General features: G+C 38.4%; 1 protein-coding gene and 1 pseudogene across 1 annotated transcript in view; both read left to right on the top strand.

The window, feature by feature from the left end:
* The first annotated feature begins 366 nt into the window (after window positions 1-366).
* Window positions 367-21,272, top strand: part of LOC143543001 (uncharacterized) — a 146,660-nt gene continuing 125,754 nt past the window's right edge. The window contains exon 1 of the mRNA XM_077035439.1: window positions 367-1,263. The gene's annotated coding sequence lies outside the window, so the exon portion shown is untranslated. The remainder of the gene's footprint in view (window positions 1,264-21,272) is intronic.
* LOC143543003 (protein FAR1-RELATED SEQUENCE 5-like) lies at window positions 9,952-18,086 on the top strand (annotated as a pseudogene).

Below are 21,272 nucleotides of genomic sequence, written 5' to 3'. Positions count from 1 at the left end.
GAAAGAGGCATGTATCCCTAAAACATCATTTTGGACACGATATGGACATTACGTGTTCCTCGTGATGTCATTCGGTCTAACGAATGCTCTCGCAACATTTATGGACATGACGAATAGGGTGTGTCGGAAATGTTAGATAAGTCAGTTATCGTCTTCATCGATGATATATTTATTTCTTCAAGAAGCGTGTCTGATCATGCCGAGCATCTGAGAGAGGTATTGAAGACTATAAAGAAAGAGAAGTTGTATGCTAAGTTTTCGAAATGCACATTCTGGTTACGAGAAGTGCAATTTCTAGGTCACGTGATAAATGCTGAAGGGATTACCGTTGACCCCGCTAAGATTGAGGCAATAAAAAACTGGAAGACTCCGCAGAATCCGACTGATATACCAAGCTTTCTAGGATTAGCTGGTTACTATAGGAGATTCATCAAAGGTTTTTCCAAGATAGCCGCGCCGTTGACCGGTATGACCCAAAAGTCAGTAGTATTCAGTTGGGGAAAGTTCCAAGAAGAAGCTTTTGAAGAATTAAAGAAAAGACTCATGCACGCTCCAATCCTTGCTTTAACCGATGGTGACGAGGATCTGGTTGTTTGTACCGATGCTTCGCATCGTGGGTTAGGTTGCGTGTTGATGCAACAAGGAAAAGTGATAGCGTATGCGTCTAGGCAGTTGAAAATCCATGAGAGTACTTATCCGACGCATGATTTAGAGCTAGTCGCAGTAGTGCATGCCTTAAATATTTGGAGACACTACTTATATGGTACTAAGTGTACTATCTACACCGACCATAAAAGTTTGAAATATTTCTTTGAGCAGAAAGAACTGAATATGAGGCAGAGAAGGTGGTTGGAGTTAATAAAGGACTACAACTATGACATTAAGTACTATCCTGGTAAAGCTAACATGGTCGCTGATGCGCTAAGTCGTAAGAATGAGGAGGTTATTGCAACAGTGAAGTCATAACAGTTGATCATGAATTCAAGTCTATTTGAAGAAATCATCAAAGTGTAGACAGAAGTATTGGCAGATGAAGGGCTAGTGAAAAAGGAAAGGATTTATGGCCAGCAAAATGAGTTGATGGAAAACACTCATGGAGTTAAGACTAGGTTTGACCGCATATAGATTCCACACCATGGGGATCTTAGAGGTCGAATCTTAGACGAAGCTCATAAGTAGAGATATTCAATCCATCTAGGATCCAACAAAATGTACCAAGATTTGAAAAGAGACTACTGGTGGCCAGAAATGAAAAATGATGTGGTGGATTACGTTAGTAAGTGCTTAACTTGTTTACAAGTCAAAGCCGAACACCAGAAGCCGTATGGAAAAATGCAACCGCTTAAGATACCTGAATGAAATGGGAACACCTCACCATGGATTTCATAACCAAGCTACCTTGTACAGCTAGGCATCATGATACCATCTGGGTGATTGTGGACCGTTTAACTAAGAGTGCTCACTTTTTGCCTATACGAGAGGCTATCTCATCAAAAACGTTAGCAAGCTTGTTTATAAAAGTAGTGGTAACTAAGCATGGAGTGCCGTTATCAATTGTGTCAAATAGGGTTACACGTTTTACTTCAAGATTCTGGAAGAAATTCCATGAAGCTATGGGAACGAGGTTAAACATCAGTACGGCGTATCATCCTCAAACCGATGGACAGTCTGAAAGGACTACCCAAACCCTTGAGGATATGCTACGTGCTTGTGTATTAGACTTCGGAGGAAGTTGAGATGATCATCTGCATCTGGTAGAGTTCTCCTATAACAACAGGTACCATTCAAGTATTGGAATGCCGCCATACGAAATGCTTTACGGTAGACGTTGTAGAACTCCCGTGTGTTGGGGAGAAATTGGTTAGAAAGAGATGGGAAGTTTAGAAGTAGTTCAAGAAACCTCTGCAAAGTTCGATCAGATTAAAACGAGAATGAAAGCTGCTCAAGACAGACAGAAGTCATATGCTGATAAGCGATGAAGACCGATTGAGTTTAACGTTGGTGATAATGTGATGCTCAAGGTCTCGCCTTGGAAAGGAATTATCCATTTTAGAAAGAGGGGGAAGTTGAGTCCGAGGTACATTGGACCGTTTAAGATTTTAGACCGCGTGGGTGAAGTGTCTTATAAGCTTGATTTGCCTGAGGAGTTGGAAGGAATTCATTCAACCTTCCATGTTTCTCATATGAGGAAATGTCTGGCGGATGACACATCTCACGTGCCATTAATGGACATTGAGGTGGATGAACAACTGAACTACATCGAACAACCGATCGAGATAGTTGACCGCAAGGAGAAGCAGCTTCGTCACAAGGTTATACCTTTATTGAAAGTGATATGGAAGCATCGCAAGGGTTCAGATGCTACTTGGGAAGCTGGGGATGAGATGCACAAGTTTTACCTAAATTTGTTTATGTAATAGTTAGGTTTCAGGGACGAAACCTCTTTAAGGAGAGAAGACTTGTAACATCCTACTTTTGGTTATAATAATAAAATAAATTTCGTTTATTTTATAGTGTGTCGTTATCGATTTAGATAAAAGAACTATAAGATGGTGGGCTTGGACCCTGAAGTTGGAATAAGAGATGGAATGGGCCTTAGGTCCTTGGGCTTAAGGACCATAAATACCCCTTAAACCCTAATCCTTTCCATTTTTATCCATCTCTAAACCATAGCCTACAACATCAAAAACACACACAAACACTATCCTATAACCCGAGTCAAGATCCGAAGGCGAAAACCCGAGATTATTGGTGCTAGAACGTTGAGACAAACCAAGACAACACCAAGACTAGAACGTGTTCGCAACCGACTCATTTAAGGTACGTTTATAATTAGAAATTGTTCGTTTATGTTCGGATACGTTTGAGTATTCTTAGATCTAGGTGTAAATGATAAAAACGAACCCAACCCAACAAATTTTACTAAATTTGTTTAATGCTTGATGGGTTAATTGATTGATAAACAAGCCGTATGCATATATGTAAAATCGCACCCTATAAACTCGAATGTTAGAACGATTAAATAGTTAGGGTTCGTAGGCGCTGAAATTCCGAATCCATTGATACCAAAATCGTGATGTTTCGTTAAGAAATGAAGGTTTAATTGCAGATCTAAAAACGTTGACCAATTGGTGTTCTTGGTGATTTAGACTTTGACCATGAGTCAAAGTCTGGATAAGATTGGTTTATGGTAGCGAATCAACTAACCAATTCGTTAAGGCAAGATAACAAATCAGTTTGCCAATTCGTTATGTCCAAACAACGAATCAGTTCACCCATTCGTTATGCGTAAATAACGAACTAGACAACGAACCAGATAACGAATCAGGTGATTCGTTACTCGCCAATTCGTTAAGAATAAGGTAACACATCAGGGCTTGTTCAGATAACAAATTGGAATGACGAATCAGATGATGATCAGATAACGAATCAGTTAACGAACTGGAATGACGAATAAAATTTTCCAAGCTGACGTGGCAGCTTGACCCCAGCCAGGGGCGCTGCCCCCGAACCCCCGTTCGTTGAGGGTAATAATTAAACTAGAAAGACGATATGTGAAGTGATAGTTAATTGATGCGTGTAATTGTTATACAGTTAGTCGTGCATAGCTCAATAAGGGAATAACGATTAACGGTGAACGTAACCGAGTTCAGGTGAGTTTCTAGCCCCACTTCCTTGTTATGTTTTCGGGGCTATGTGCATACTAGATTTGATTTGTTAATACACTTACCTTAAGTGGTAAGTGTATGTCTTATATGATTTATGTATGAATGAGTGCTTGATGATCCATGAACGATCTTCAAAATTTGCATGTATCGTCAAGGGATAGTTTAAAGTTATGATTGATATATATATATATATATATATATATATATATATATATATTGTCACACCCCCATCTAAGGCCTAGGAGCGTGATCGACAGTTGGTACCATGTTTGTAAATAAATCAGAGTTGTGGGTTATTAGCGGACTATCTTATAAAACATAAGGATCGATATCATAAATATTTACATTACAAAATACGAGACAAAAGTCTTTTTTTGTATTTTACTTGTTTATATGTTTTACAAAACCATCACATTTTAATATTTAAACAAAATTATCCGAGCCATCGGATTCTTGAGCTTCTTTGTCCTTTAAGCTCTATTCTTGAGTACCTGCAAAATGTTATAAAAATACGTCAGCAACGAATGCCGGTGAATATGTTGACGCCAAAAATATTTTCATTACTTAATCACCCCTCGAGACCACGTAAGTCTTGGCCCATCTTGGCTTAGGAATAATAAAGTTAAACAATCATCATAAACTCAAGTCTCTACACTAGGTCACCTCAACAAAACACCACAGCGTTTCGACATAACTTAGGTACCATAAATATACACATGGTCAGTCTCACTCGGACATAACTTAGGTCCGGCCCATCGTGGCTGGAGTTCATGACCAAGCGTGGTGCGATATGCCGACCGCGTTCCACATATGTAAGGATCCAGACAAACATATACCACAGCCTGAGGGCTAGGCTTATACTCTTATTTACAATGTTTTTAGAGACACGTAGCCTCATGTAAAGTTTTACACATAACATGTTTGTTTGTTTGAAAACAAGTTTATAAAAGTGGGGCGTATTCTCCTTTTCAATGGGATCGGCTTCCAACATCGTCCGTGAGTCTTTCTCTTGGTATCTCGCACCTATAGTATGAGTATAACTTTTGTTAGTCGGATACACGATCCGGCTTAAGACCTTTAGTCTTATTTATCTCGATGAACCTTTAGTTCTTTATCTCTTTTACTTTAAAACCTTTAGTTAAAAAGTAATCTTTATAAACCCTACGTTTCTTCTTCTTTAAGAAACATATTTCTTTCTTTATTACTCATTATACTTAAATATATTTTATAACAAAGAATAATCATATACATCTATACTCACATATACATTTTATTTTTCTTCTTCTTTATTTTCTTTGTTATATATTTCTTTGTTTATCGAGAATAACTTCGACTTGGGGTATTAAGCTCTTATAATATTTTATTCTTATTTTATTCGGGCATTATGCCTACATTTGTCGTCTCAATAAACCCTATTCACTCGGGCAGCATTTCGACGCCAATTTCTTTATCAACACACACTTGATCAACCCTTGCTTGGACACACGAATCGAACACCAACACTTCGTGGCACGTACTTCGAGATGGTCGTCGAGACGTCACACCTATATTATCTCCTTGCTTATAACATTGTCGAGAGGTGGCACGAATATCGAGGTATTGGGCACGTAAAATGAGGAATCGGGGCATGGATTTCGGGATGGATCGAGGGTATAGTTCTAAGGGTTTTAGAGAGAAGTTAGACAGAGAGTAATGTGTGATTTTTGGTGTGATGGGAATGAATCCCGTGGCTTCTATTTGTAGAGCCTATTTTGGACCCCCATCGCGGTACGCGATGGCTCCCTTGGCAAGCCCATCGTGTATTGCGATGTAGGCTTGCTGAGTCAGTGTGTAGACCTGCCACGTGGCAACACGTGGCAGGCGCCGCGCCACATGCCGACACGTGGCGGACGTGTTGCCACGTGGTGATACAAGGCGGCAGACGTTCCCACCGTGTGCCACGTGTCACTGCGTGTCAGATACCCCATCACGGTACGCGATGGGTATTTCTTCTGATCCATCGCGTAGCGCGATGGGCCGGAAATTCAGAATTTTCATTTTAGCCCTTGCAGTTTGGAAATTGATAGTTTTGGTCCATTGACTTTGATTCTTGACATTTTTGGCCCAAAATTTACGTGATGTTACATCAATGGTGCCGTTACGTTTTAATCACAAATCTTGTTTTCATTGATCGCTTGAGTTTGGGCAGATTTGATTTGGTCAATATGATCGATTTAAAGTTCTAACCTTAACGCTCGGACTCTTTTTGGCTTTTCATGCTCTTTACGACTCAAGGCGTCGGCCACAACGTTGGCTTTACCTTCGTGATAAACGATCTCACAGTCGTAGTCGTTAAGAGTTTCCATCCAGCGTCGTTGGCGCATGTTAAGTTCTTTTTGCTCAAATATGTGCTTTAAGCTTTTAAGATCAGTGTACACGACAAATCTTACTCCATAGAGATAGTGCCTCCATATCTTAAGTGCAAAGATTATGGCGCCTAACTCTAGATCGTGAGTTGTATAGTTCTTTTCGTGCACCTTGAGTTGACGAGAGGCGTAGGCGATTACTTTCTTTCGTTGCATTAGCACACATCCCAAACCGGAATGGGTTGCATCACTAAAGACAATGAAGTCTTCGGTACCTTCTGGCAAAGCCATTATATATGCTTGGGTAAGCTTTTGTTTGAGTATATCGAACGCCTCTTGTTGTTTTGTTCCCCATTCGTATTTGGTGTTCTTGCGAGTTAAAGAAGTTAGGGGAACAACAATTCAGGAAAAGTTTTCAATGAACCTATGGTAATAGCCGGCCAGTCCCGAGAAACTTTGAATCTCGGTTGGCGACTTTGGGATATCACACTTAGAGATATCGTTAACGTTGATGATGTGACCAAGAAATTGCACCTCGTGCAACCAGAACTCGCATTTCGAGAACTTAGCGTACAACTTTTCGGTCCTAAGGATTTCAAGTAATGTTCGAAGATGGACTTCATGATCATACTTAGACTTAGAGTAAATAAGTATGTCGTCGATGAAGACAATAACAAATTTATCCAAGTAAGGCTTACAGATTCGATTCATCATGTCCATGAACGCGGCTGGCGCATTAGTAAGTCCAAAATAGCATAACGGTGAACTCATAATGGCCATACCTTGTTCGAAAAGCGGTTTTCGAAATATCTTCGGATTGAACTTTAAGTTGGTGATAGCCGGAATGAAGATCAATTTTTGAAAATGAGCTAGCACCTTGAAGTTGGTCGAATAAATCATCGATTCGAGGGAGTGGATAACGATTCTTGATTGTTACTTTGTTGAGAGCTCGGTAGTCGATGCACATACGCATGGATCCATCCTTCTTTTTGACAAATAGTATCGGCGCTCCCCATGGTGATGAACTTGGTCGTGTGAAACCTTTCTCAAGAAGCTCATCCAATTGTTTCTTTAGTTCCTTCATCTCGGTTGGCGCGAGGCGATACGGAGCTTTAGCGATCGGAATAGTATTGGGAATAAGATCAATCCTAAACTCTACTTCACGATCGGGAGGGATGCCGGGAAGTTCGTCAGGAAACACATCGGCATAATCGTAAACAAAAGGGATGTCCTTGATCTCTTTGGGTTTCGATTCTTCGGTGACGTAGGCCATGAATGCTAATCATCCTTGATTTAAACATTTTTTAGCCTTTATCATAGAGATTAGGCTAACTTGGCCAGCGTCTTTATCCCCTTCAATTCGAATAGTTCGTTTATCAGGGGCTCGAAGTTCAACGGTCTTGTTATTGCAAAGGATACGTGCATGGTTGTCGGATAACCAATCCATACCCAATACAACATCAAAACCCGCAAGAGTCATGGGTAGCAATTGAATAGGCAAAACATAACCGGCTAATAAGATTTTTCCATTTTCTAAGGCTTCGGTGATTTTAAAAGTCTCGCCATTAGCGGTCTCGACGCTTAGAGTTTTATTTAGTTTGATTAAAGGTTCTTTTAATAGACTACAAAATTTATAATCTATAAAACTTAAGTTGGCACCCGAATCAAACAAGACTCTAGCATAAGCATTGTTAACAAGGAACGTACCGGTGATGGTTTCCGGTGTGTCGGCCGCTTTCTTCGTATCAAGAACGAAGACTCTTGCATTGCCCTTTTTGGGCTCGTTCTTTAGACCGCTACCACCCGCACCACCAGTCGTGAGCATGTTCTTAGGGCATTCAAAGATAAGATGTTCTATCTCCTTGCAATTGTAGCATGTCATCTTCTTCTTCCAACAATCGGCCGTTGCGTGGCCAGGTCGATTACATGATTCACAGACTCGAGGAGCAAAGTTGCATCTACCCCTATTATACTTCTTGCAGATTTTGCATTGAGGGATGCCGAGATTGGAGCCAGACCTTCATTGGTCAACTCCTTTAACCTTGAAACGGGTATCTCCTCCTTTCCTCAGTTTGTGAGTTGTTACGACTCTCTTATCCTCCTCCTTATTGCAGATCATTCTGCCTATCAAGTACCCAGCCAACTCCAATGCGGAGTCAGCGATTTGTGGCAAGTGTGACCTTACCATATCACGAATCTCTCGTGGTAGTCCTCATATATAACGTGTGACTTTGCTGGACTCTGGGGTAACCAGCTGGGGAACCAAACGACAGTATTGGTGGAATTTTGTGTTGTACTCACGAAGGTTCGTTCCAACAACCTTGTGAGCCAAGAACTTGGTTTGAATTTGGTCCGTCTCGTGCATCGGACAAAATTTTGACATCAACAACTCCTTAAACTCGTTCCAGGTCAAACTATACATTACCTCCCTTCCCCTACTCATAATTAATGTGTTACACCACTCTAGCGCTTCGCTTTTGAACATCAGGGCAGAATACTGAATCTTTTCCTCATCAGAACATTTGCTTGTTATTACTATTGTCTCTATCTCTTCGAGCCACCTCACGGTTGTGATGGCTCCCTTGTCACCATGGAATTCCTTCGGTCCATAGTATTTGAAATCTTTAAACTAACACCCACCGATCATGAGTTTCTTAAATTCTTGTCTAACACCTCCATCAGCATTCGACTCATGAATACTTTATTTTAAATGAGATGGTTTTGGATGAGACTTAACAGATTTTTGGGAAGGGTGAACAGATTGAGAATGTTTTGTTTGTCTAGATTGTGATTTGAATTCAGATTCTTCCCTAACAGCTTTCTTAATCATTTGTTGGATTTGATTCATATATTTATCGGGAATTGGTTCCACTTGTTCTTTCTCGGGACCTTTCCCTTTTTCTTCATGTTTATAGGTTTTCTTTTGGGAAACCTCTCGATTATCACTTTGTCTAGACATTCTTTATCTTTTATTCTTTATCTGAAATTTAACATATTTCTTTTCTTAATATACAAGTTTATTTATTTCACATATATATACATATCATAAATGATATGTATATTATATTACAACATACTTATATATCGTTTTTAAGCGATATATAATTCCTACCCTTATTACATCATATGTTGCACATATCACACAAACTATCTTAGCATGTAAACTTTATCATCATCCTCTCAATCCTTCATAAATTTCTTCACAACCTTTGTTAGCTTCTTGCATTTTCGAAGAAGCTTGTCTCCTATCTTCTTCTTTTTCTTCTCATCCAAAGCAATTTTCTTCCTCAGGTCATCAGTTTCGTGCAAGGCTCGGTCCAAATGCTCCTCTTGTAATTGTGGTATCTCATTCGGGTATCCATACCTTGGAGGTGGGTCGCGGTAACCCATCATCACTATAACATAATGGTTCTTCGGGTTTGGATACGGAGATGTTGTCACATCGGAGGGATAATTGAAGAATGCATCGGCTGCTTCATTTTGCTCACGAATCTCATTGGCTTGTTCTTCAATGGATGGAATCTCACCTTGGTATGGTGGGAAACTTGATGACGCCTTACCCTTGAGTTCATGGAGGAATTGCGTATGTGGGTCGACAGAACCATAGCTTGGGTTTGAGTGTTGTTCTTCCTCTGGTGTGGTTACTTCATTTGGATTGTCCGGATATTCCTCCTCGGGGTTGGTTTCCTCTTCCGGTTCCTCTTCTGATTCCTTTTCTGGTTCCTTTTCGGTCATTACTTGTATGTGAATCTTCTCGTACGGCATTGTCACTCTCATCTTGGGCTTGTGGGATGGCCCTTCCTTGTTGATGCGGGAATCAGCAGAATCCATAGTTGAAGTGCCGGTATGCCATCTTCTTTGATCGGAGTGGCATTGCATCCAGTCGGATGAAGATGATTTTGGTTCCTCCTTGATTGGTAAATTGGAGAGGAAAGCATATGAAGGATGAGGATTTGGTGGTAACTGTGTTTGACATCCGGATGGGTAATATGGCGGAACTCTAGTCGGTTGGTAGGTAGGGATCGCAGTAGGATGATATGTGGGTATTTCGGATGGTTGATACATGGGTAGGCTTGTTGGATGGTAGCTAGAATGCCTTGGTGCTTGGTATATTTGATGTGGAGTGTTATCTAGGTGGTAGATTGGACTTGGGTTGGGATTTTGGTCATGTCACTCATTGGAATTGAAGAATGATTCGAAGTAATCATTACTCATGATGCCCTTTGGGAATTTTTAATACTTCTTTGCTCTTCTTGCTTCATTATCATAATACTCCATTAATTTCTCGTAAGACATCTTGATAGGTGGTTTAGATTGAGGAGATGGAAAGAAAGGGTTACCAACCAATCTTATCCCTATTCAAATAAACAAGTAATTATTTCCTATGCTTGTATCGAAGCTTGGGTATTGTTTTATGATACCCAATTCGCTAATATCGATGGCTCTGATACCAACCTGTCACACCCCCATCTAAGGCCTAGGAGTGTGATCGACAGTTGGTACCATGTTTGTAAATAAATCAGAGTTGCGGGTTATTAGCGGAAGTCTTATAAAACATAAGGATCGATATCATAAATATTTACATTACAAAATACGAGACGAAAGTCTTGTTTAGTATTTACTTGTTTATATGTTTTACAAAACCATCATATTTTAATATTTAAACAAAATTATCCGAGCCAATTCTTGAGCTTCTTCATCATTTAAGCTTTATTCCTGATTACCTGCAAAATGTTATAAAAATACGTTAGCAACGAATGCTGGTGAATATGCTGACGCTAAAAATATTTTCTTTACTTAATCACCCCTAGAGACCACGTAAGTCTCGGCCCATCTTGGCTTAGGAATAATCAAGTTAAACAATCATCATCAACTCGAGTCTCTACACTAGGTCACCTCATCAAAACACCGCAGCGTTTCGACATAACTTAGGTACCATAAATATACACATGGTCAGTCTCACTTGGACGTAACTTATGTCGGGACCATCGTGGCTGGAGGTCGTGACCAAGCGTGGTGCGATATGCCGACCGCGTTCCACATATATAAGGATCCAGACAAACGTATACCACAGCCTGAGGGCTAGGCTTATACTCTTATTTACAATGTTTTTAGAGACACGTAGCCTCATGTAAAGTTTTACACATAACATGTTTGTTTGTTTGTTTGAAAACAAGTTTATAAAAGTGGGGCGTATTCTCCTTTTCAATGGGATCGGCTTCCAACACCGTCCATGAGTCTTTCTCTTGCTATCTCGCACCTACAGTACGAGTATAACTTTTGTTAGTCAGATACACGATCCGGCTTAAGACCTTTACTCTTATTTATCTCGATGAACCTTTAGTTCATTATCTCTTTTACTTTAAAACCTTTAGTTAAAAAGTAATCTTTATAAACCTTTAGTTTATTTATAAAAACCCTACGTTTCTTCTTCTTTAATAAACGTATTTCTTTCTTTATTACTTAAGTATACTCATTATACTTAAGTAATATATTTTATAACAAAGAATAATCATATACATATATATACTCACATATATATTTTATTTTTCTTCTTCTTTATTTTCTTTGTTATATATTTCTTTGTTTATCGAGAATAACTTCGACTTGGGGTATTAAGCTCTTATAATATTTTATTATTATTTTATTCGGGCATTATGCCTACCTTTGTCGGCACAATAAACCCTATTCACTCGGGCAGCACTTCGACGCCAATTTCTTTATCAACACACACTTGATCAACCCTTGCTTGGACACACGTATCGAACACCAACACTTTGTGGCACGTACTTCGAGATGGTCGTCGAGACGTCACACCAATATTATCTCCTTGCTTATAACATCGTAGGGAGATGTCACGAATATTGAGGTATTAGGCACGTAAAACGAGGAATCGGGGCACGGATTTCAAGATGGATCGAGGGTATAGTTCTCGGGGTTTTAGAGAGAAGTTAGAGAGAGAGTAATGTGTGATTTTTGGTGTGACAGGAATGAATCCCGTGGCTACTATTTATAGAGCCTATTTTGGACCCCATTGCGGTACGCGATGGGTCCCTTGGCAAGACTATCATGTATCGCGATGTAGGTTTGCTGATTCAGTGTGTAGACCTGCCACGTGGCGGCAGACGTTGCCACCGTGTGCCACGTGGCACACGTGTCACTGCGTGTCAGATACCCCATCGCGGTACGCGAAGGGGATTTATTCTAATCCATCGCGTAGCGCGATGGGTCGGGAATTCAGAATTTTCAGTTTCGCCCTTGCAGTTTGGAAATTGATAGTTTTGGTCCCTTGACTTTGAATCTTGACATTTTTGGCCCGAAATTTACTTGATGTTATATATATATATATATATATATATATATATATAATGATGTATGTACATATAGAAGTTATAATTATGAATATAGCGAAAGGTATGGAAGGTATGGTTAGAAAGGAAACGGACCCTGATAATATCACGAATGCCGGGAACGGACCCTAATAATATCCGCGAATGCAGGGGACGAACCCTAATAATATCTGCGAATGTAGGGAACAGACTCTAATAATATCCGCGAATGTAGGGAACAGACCCTAATAATACCTGCGAATGTTTTAGGACGATGTATATGTATATGTATAAAAGGAAAAAAGGAAGGTATGATAGTATGGACGTACGAAGGAAGGTAAAGAACTATGTATGTATATTTACCTTCGAGTGCGTATATATGAATGTGTATGGATGTATTGTATGCTACCTGATTAACTCGAGCTCACTCAGCGTAGCTGACTTTTAGTATGCACGCAGGTGAGTAGAATGAGGCAACTAGCTTGATGAGGACACATGGCATGGAATTGAAGATACTGGCATCTCAAATAAATGTTATGATGTGTTTAAAGACTATGTTTTGTTTTTAAATGACTTCGAATGTGTGACAAACAAGATTTGAAAGTTAGGTATTATGTTATGGTTGAAGTTTTATATTCCGCGTAAAGTTTTAATTAACTCTGATATTTAGAACTGTGTTTATTAGTAAATCCAACATCCAAAGCGAGGCACCGGGAACGGGGCCTTATAGTTTAGTACACGAAACATGTTAAGGACTTACCTATTACATGTTAAAGTTGTGTAGGTACGTGTCATGTATTCGTGTATCGTGTATAAATTTCCAGCCCTAACTACACACATGCGTATTATTTTAGTTTATTTCATACTATTTTTTTCATCTATCGGTTATTCGGGTTTGTAAGGGTCTTCAGGGTCAAATACTCGAACCTGACCCGAAACCGATTGGAACTGAAATTAAGGACCGAAACTATATGCATAAAATGAGGGTTGGTCCGGTACCGGTTTTTTTCGTTCTGGTTCATTGGTGTTTTTCGGTCTGACCTTAATTCTGCACATCCTATCAATAGTGGTGTATTATATGCGCGCAATACAACATTCTTGTATATATACAATGCACACTATTACACATGTGCACTACACTGACGAGAATACTGACGATGTTTTTTTTTGGAAGAATATCAACATACAAGAATAATGAAAAAAAAATACAATTTTTTTTTTAAAAAAAAGTTAAAAATAATTCTGTATGACTTTTTAAGTTTTCTCTTTAAGATGAGTTTTCACTTGATCTCAAATAAATAAATAAATAATATATATATATACATATATATATATATAGGTATTGGTTCATTTCAAAAGTTTTTTTACAGCGAGAAGTGCGAGAAGTGACATTAACCAATCATGTATTTTATTTTAATGTTTTTTTTTAATTTATATTAAAGGGTAAACTGGTCCTATCATACTTTTTTTATATTTGGTATGTTTTAATAACCTGCGTATACCTCATCTTCATCGATCATCACTCTCAATTTTTGATTTCACAATCCCAGATAAATAGGCTTTCAATGACCATCATCGCATATCGAGTCCAGATTTATTGTTGAAGATGACGTCCAATTCGTTTGTGATATTCAACATATTATTCTTCCCTAAATCAACCTTAAATCTTTATCGGTTCAGGAACTTCAGGTTTTACTTCTCGTTAATCTTTCCCTCAATTTCGATTTACCAATTTAATTGCGATTTACCACTGTTTTAAAATTATCTGTGAGAATTGGAATTTAATTTATTATGGTTCAACAAAACTAATAGGATGATATTTATGGTACCTGATGATGTTTTGATCTTATGATTTATAATTACTTAACATTTAATGTTTTTTTCTATTTAATTTTAGTGTTAATTTGGTTCAATGTTTGATGTATTGCAAGATGTATATGAATATTTGTTTTTATGAAAGATCAAAATCTCTTTTACATGCTTAACTGAATATTCAGCCTTAAATGGGTCATTATTATTATAAAAACTGTTTATTTTCCTTAACCTATCATCCTTATCTCTTCATTATTCATAGTAGATTAAACAAAACAAGTAAATAATATCATGCAATTTTTTTTCTTGTTAATTTGTATTTTCAATTTATCTGTTTGTTCTCAAATTATTAGGTGCAATGGACAATGATCCAACTTCACATAATCCTCAGTCAAGAATCATACCGACTAACAATTACGAAAGTAAGTTCCACATTAATCGCACAGTCCAAGTATTAGAAACCACATTTTGCTGACTTTATCAATTTATTTTCTATAAAACACAAAACAATATTTGTTTCCTTAACTTTTTATATCGTGTGTATATTTTGGATTGATTCATTCGTTTGTGTGTATGTATGTTCATACAGTTGTATTTATGGACTCCTCTCTGTGTGTATGTACATTTTCTCAAATGTGTATAGTTTTTTTTTTGTGTGTATGTATGTTCATACAGTTGTATGTATGGACTCCTCTCTGTGTGTATGTACATTTTCTCAAATGTGTAGGTTTTCTTTGTATGTATGTGGCATACTATCTTGTTATATGCGTTTTATTTTGCTAGTGACAAATTTTTATAAACATTATGTTAGTCATAATGGTATACAATTTCAAACACTACGTAATTTACACAAATGTAATGTTGAAATTCGCCTGATAGTTTTTAAATGCTAATAATACGTTGATCTTTTAATGCTTTTTAAGTACTCATCTTCTTTCATTGATAGTATTCATCTTTTTCAATAATGATCTTTTAATGTCATTTTAGTTTGTATAATGATCTAGGTTTTACTCTTTTTTAACAGTATCTAGTCATTTTAACGATATTCAAACCGTTTTTCCATGAAATGATGATGTTCCAGAGATTTAGACAATTATCCCAGAAACTAATGAGACGTTACTCTGTCAGTCGAGTGTTCCACAAGTTGTTAGCCTTGAACGTAAGAATTAACCAAGTTTCATTATTTACACTTACTTTCATTATCATTTCTTATTGTTATCTAGCTATTAGTATATTGTTTGACTTGTTCATTTAGTATTACATGTAGAAAATGACCAACCAAACTACACATATGCATCTAATGGGATAAAATATTGGATTCCAAATGTTCCATCAGATGAAAAACCTTCAATCGGGTTACATTTTAAAACATGGGATGATGCTGTTGTTATGTATAAGGCTTACGCATCCAAAGCTGGTTTTGACGTTAGGATCTCAACCACAACACGGATAAAAGGTGCCATCTCTCATAGGTATATGGTATGTAGCAAATCCGGTAGCCCGCGTTTCAAAGATGTCGATACCATGGACACCTCATCGTCATCTACCAAGCGACGCCACATGAATATAAAGGTCACCGGGTGCACTGCATGTATCAGACTTAAAGTTCCATCAACATCAGTCGGGTTCGAGATATATAATTTCATAGAGGGTCACAATCATGGCCTTGTCAGTGATTATAATATGGACCTAACCCGAGGACGAAGACAGCTACAGTTTACAGAGAAAAATTTATTCAAAGTCATCAAACTTCAGGTTTCGGTCCAACCGTTGCTCACCGTGTTTAATCATCCCTGAAGGGCGGCCAAAACTTGGTCACAGGAACAAAGTCTGACTTTAAGAACCATGCTCGCAATGTTAGGTCTTGTGTAGCTGATGCGGATGCTCAAATGATTGTCGATAGGTTTGCCGACAACATGAATCATTTGGAGGATTTTTTTCCAATACAAAGCTGTTGACGGTCAGCTAAGGTCAATATTCTCGTCTGACAACATATCTAGATGCAACTACACTATGTTTGGTGAAGTGTTAGCTTTCGATGCTACGTACGCAACAAACAGGTAACGATCGTGCGATTATCTTTTACTGCAACATGCTTCATTAATTTTTCATATCCCTTACATTCGTGTATAGGAATAATATGATTTTTTTTCCCTTTCACGGGCGTGGATTGCCACAAGAAATGTGTTACCTTTGATGCTGGCTTAATACATAATGAGACAATTGACTCTTACCAGTGGTTACTAAATGCGTTCATAACAGCTCATGGCAAGCAGCCCAGGTTGGTCTTGACTGATCAAGATGCGACTATGAAATAAGCCGTTTCAAGTTTTTGACTAAATCCACACATAGACTGTGCATGTGGCATGTTACAAATAAAATACCTATTAAGGTATGAATCTGGTTTTAATTCTACTTTTTTTTTTCGCGTGTAACACTTTCAAACATATTATTGACTTTTGGTTTTTTTTTTTTTTGGTTTAAGCTGAAGGGAGAGATGCAGGTTAATGAAGAAATCAGGTGTCGTGTTAATAAGTTGGTTTGGAATGTGTTCATCAAGCCAGAAACCTTTGAATCTAGATGGCATGATTTGATTGACGAATTCAACTTAAGAAAAAACAAATGGTTAAAAGACATGTTTTCTATTAGAGAAAGTTGGGTCCCGGCTTACTTTAGAGAGCTTCAAATGTGTTGCCTAATGATGACTACCTCTTGGTGTGAGAGTTCCAATTCACAGTTCAAAGTATATTCTAGCCGAGGCAACAATCTTGTTCAATTCATGAACTGTTTTGAAATGGAATTGAATGCTCAACGACACGTGAAACGCCTATTGCAAAATGATACGACAACAAAGACACCGCCGTTGGAGACCCCTTTGCCAATCGAGCGCCACGCATCATATGTTTACACTATAATGATTTTTAAAGAGGTTCAGAAAGAGATTACAAGGGGAATGTATCATTGTGCATGTACTCGTCTTGAGTCAGAAGACGGAATGAACATTCACTTTATCAATCACAAGGACAAACGAAATGGTTTTGTTGGTGAATTCAAGGTTCGTGTTTCATAACGTGTCACCACAGATTAAACTTGTAGTTTAAAAAATTTCATGTCATTAACATCTAACCCTTTTTTAACTTATTATGCAGGTGACTCACAATCTCAACGACAACACTTTTTCGTGTGCCTGTAAGAGCTTCACTCGCATTGGATACCTGTGTAGACACGTTTTTAAGGTCTTCCAAATCGAGCTAATAGATGAAATCCCTGAAAAATACATCCCAACACGGTGGAGGAGTGACATCCTACCATCGTCACTTTTCAAGATTGAATCCAGATACGGGGTTCCTCTAGACGATAGGTCTAAACTGAGGGAACAGTTTTTGACTTTGACAAATCAGTGCGCGGACCGGGCACGAGGTAACACAGAACTTCTTCAGTCCTTGGTTGACCAAATGCAGCAGATGAAGAATAAAATTTGGGAGAAAATTCCTAGCGAACCTTCATATAACAGCAAGTCTGCCATAATCCAAGATTTGATTGTTTACAAGATACCCGAAAAGGTCACCATACTTCCACCGACAAGGATTAGAAATAAGGGTTCCGGGTCTCGCAAGCGCAAGGCAGGTCCAAGGGAGATGGCCAAAAATAAAAGCAAGAAACCAAAAAGGTTTTGCAAAGAATGTGACAAACATGTTCGTGGTCACGACTCACGTAACCATAACAAAGTTATGCTCGAAAAAGAACGCAGACGAAAGGAGCGTGAGCAACGGCGAAAAGATAGGATCCAGGCGAAAAAAGATAAAGTAGAAATGATGGACAAACAAGGTATGGAATATGTGGAAAGCGACGAGACCGTTTACACATTTGAAACAGACTCATCTGAAGAATCTGATGACAGCAATGATACCGACTCGAGATACGAAGACTAAAAGTCTGTGTTTTTTTTTCTTTTTTCCATTTATATTTGAGAAACCAGAGTATTCGTATTGAATACCTTTCTTTTTATATTAAACAATCGTTTTCACTAGATTTTCATAAGTTTTATATATACCCGCCTTTGTGGACCCCTTGTTTGATTAGTTATGCACGTAGCCATTGGCAAATTATTGTTAACTATTATACGCATGTGTCTCGAAACCCACTGCTTCAATAACACCTATTGTTCACCTTGAATGGCAAAACCAATGATCAGTGTGTTTAACAATGACTACATACTTCCCTTTCGAAATTATATATTTGTACCCGTATATCTACTGGTCTATAACTGATGAACAACTGCCTTAAAACTTAACTCCTGTTCTTATAAACAGATGTACCCATGTATGTCGAAATGTATATTCAACTCTACCTGTACATATAGCCACTTTAGCAGTTGGCGCCAACGCCTGCTCTTACATAACATACCGTACATCGGCTTTTACGCACATACGAACACACTTGTTCACGAACATGCACAGATAAATCTGTCAAACATCTGCTTACATACTATTGGCTACGCGCGTTAACACTTATGTGTATGCGCATACGCAATGACATTGTACCTCCGTACGCCCACATGCATGTAATTACATCCGTTGGTATGTATGTCCCTACCATAACGCTCACGTCCGTACGCGTCTACGTCATCATCTATCAACGTGCACATATCTCTTTGTTAGTACGCATCATGGCTTTACTTGTGTGTTATGACATCTCATTGGACTTTGTGCCTACACATGCGCACGCGGCTTGTTATGTAGGCACATCTGTTTTATGTTGGTGTATTTGTAGGTTTCGTATGTACACAGGCGCATATGTTAGGATACAACACGCACATGCACCGATTTTTAAACATTAACACACAACCAAGTTCACACACTTGTGAAATCACTTAACCTAACTATGGATGTATAGGATGTCTTACAACTATCCACTTATGTTGCGTCGGTGCCTACACATTAACGCCAAACACATTTAAGCAAACCGATGCTCCTCATGTAATACACATTCAGCTTTGTTTTAACACACATCACATGATCAATATTTAACCATTTTATGCTACCTACATCCAATTCATTATCCCATCCGACCTTTATCGCCACATGTTTTTGACACGCATCCTTCTAATGCCAAACACATAAACAAAAACCGCTATGACTAGCATACAACATCACAACCCAATTATCTATTTCTGGCAAACACAAACCATACGCGCAAATTATTTTAACCACTAACCAACTACATATAAAATAACATACAAAATGTTGCAAACATAATAACTTCATTAGGTTACTTAAATCCGATTACATTAACCAAACACAAAAACCCAGCCATGTACAACGGCTGAAACATCACAAACGACTACACATCAGATCAGATCCGTCTACGTAGCCCACAAAACATAGTTTAACTGTTTAACGAAAATTAACTAAAGACATAAAAACCATAAAACATAAACGCTTAAAACATAAAACCATTAAACTTAGGTAGTAGCCTTCAGTTTGTCATACTTTCATCGTTAATCACCGCTTCATCGATAATCGGTTTATGCTTGTTTATGGGAGCTAGAAGGATCATGCCTATGTACTTTACCCTTAAGCAGTGTAACACCATTTTAGACCTCAACGACCCATCACCTAGTCCACATCTGCAGTTCACTCCACCCATGAATGTCTCCATATGCCTCAGCACAAACAACCCGGACTCCTCGTAATCCCTTATCGTACACTTTAACTTCAACCATTTTGGTTCTACCCCTTCAATTGGAAACGATTTTTGATGATTCACAATTGTTAAATAGCTCACAAAAAACTCCTTCTGCATCCAACACCAATCATTTAACACATAAAACTTTACCATTAAACAAAAAACAAAAGTAAACAAAAGTCGTACACAATTCAAAACATACTAACCAGTTTCAAGACCGTACGCGTGCATAACCCAACATACTCTTCATCCGACTTCTTCTGGGCTTTCGACCGGCGTTTGTTTGCTGACTTGTCAACACTATCTAACACATCAACAGTTAAATTTTCACATCAAAACACACCAGATAGATGTGGCCACCCGGCACAATAGGTATAACAAACATCTCATATGGTCTTAATTTCATTTTTGTCGCATCGTTTTTCTAGCGCGCCTAACACTCTCCTTGATCATCCCGAGACCCGCTGTGAACGTCACATCTTTAAATCCAAATATGCTACAATGTTGTAATTAAAACACAACCAGTTATTATTAATATGGTTATACTACTAACAACAACCACACCTTATCAATAAACATAGCTGACACTTACACGTTACTTAACCTTCACCAACTCCAACAATTTACTAGACACACCTAACTACCTGCACAACATTTTCGACCAGCATCTATGTGTCTATAACTAATGTGTCCATCACAAATATGTCCCGATTCGCTTCCTATATATCTACCATGTGTAATGTCCACTAAAATAAATTGTACACCAACCCACCAGAAAATACTAGTATAAAATTCTTTCGGCCTTTATGATTAGATAACAATATCACGACTTACAAGCACGATGGGTCCAAGAAACAACCGATACGGTGACGAGTCACTCCTGTTCGCCTCCCCCTCATTCATTACCATCGAGAAACATGTGAGTACGTTGCTATTAATTGTCATGTCAGGCTGCAGTGACTCAAAAGCACCTCTATACCCTTCCACACCTTCATCAGTAATAAAAACGGCTTCCCTGCACAACATCACATCTAGGTTACAACCATTAACGACGACATACTATCAAAATATTAAATGCACCAAACAAAACTTACATTTCAGGACCACCACTCCTATGAATGTACCTCCACACCAGAGTTTCATATTTATCTTCCTTACTCTGAATGTCCATCGGCCTTTTCATATACGGCGATCTAACCCGGTAGCTCTGTCGTGTTTCCCTTTTCTCCCTTCCGATGCCTTTACCTTTTTGTGCAATCAATCTTGACAACACACCCAAGGGTGCGTGCTCAGTATCACCATCAGTCCCTTGTCTGTCTTCATTCGCCGGTGTCCTCAATTCATCGTCCGCCAACATTTTATCAATTGACATTGTTGTTGTGGCTGGTGTCTTCAACACATTTCCTTCAGCAACTTGTGTTATTCCCAAA

Source organism: Bidens hawaiensis, unplaced genomic scaffold (genome assembly GCF_021521415.1).
Source record: "Bidens hawaiensis isolate Kalapana, Puna unplaced genomic scaffold, B.hawaiensis_p1.1 tig00013009_1, whole genome shotgun sequence".
Classification (NCBI taxonomy): domain Eukaryota; kingdom Viridiplantae; phylum Streptophyta; class Magnoliopsida; order Asterales; family Asteraceae; genus Bidens; species Bidens hawaiensis.
Note: the sequence above shows the minus strand (reverse complement) of the source record. Positions and strands in the feature narration are given on the sequence as shown.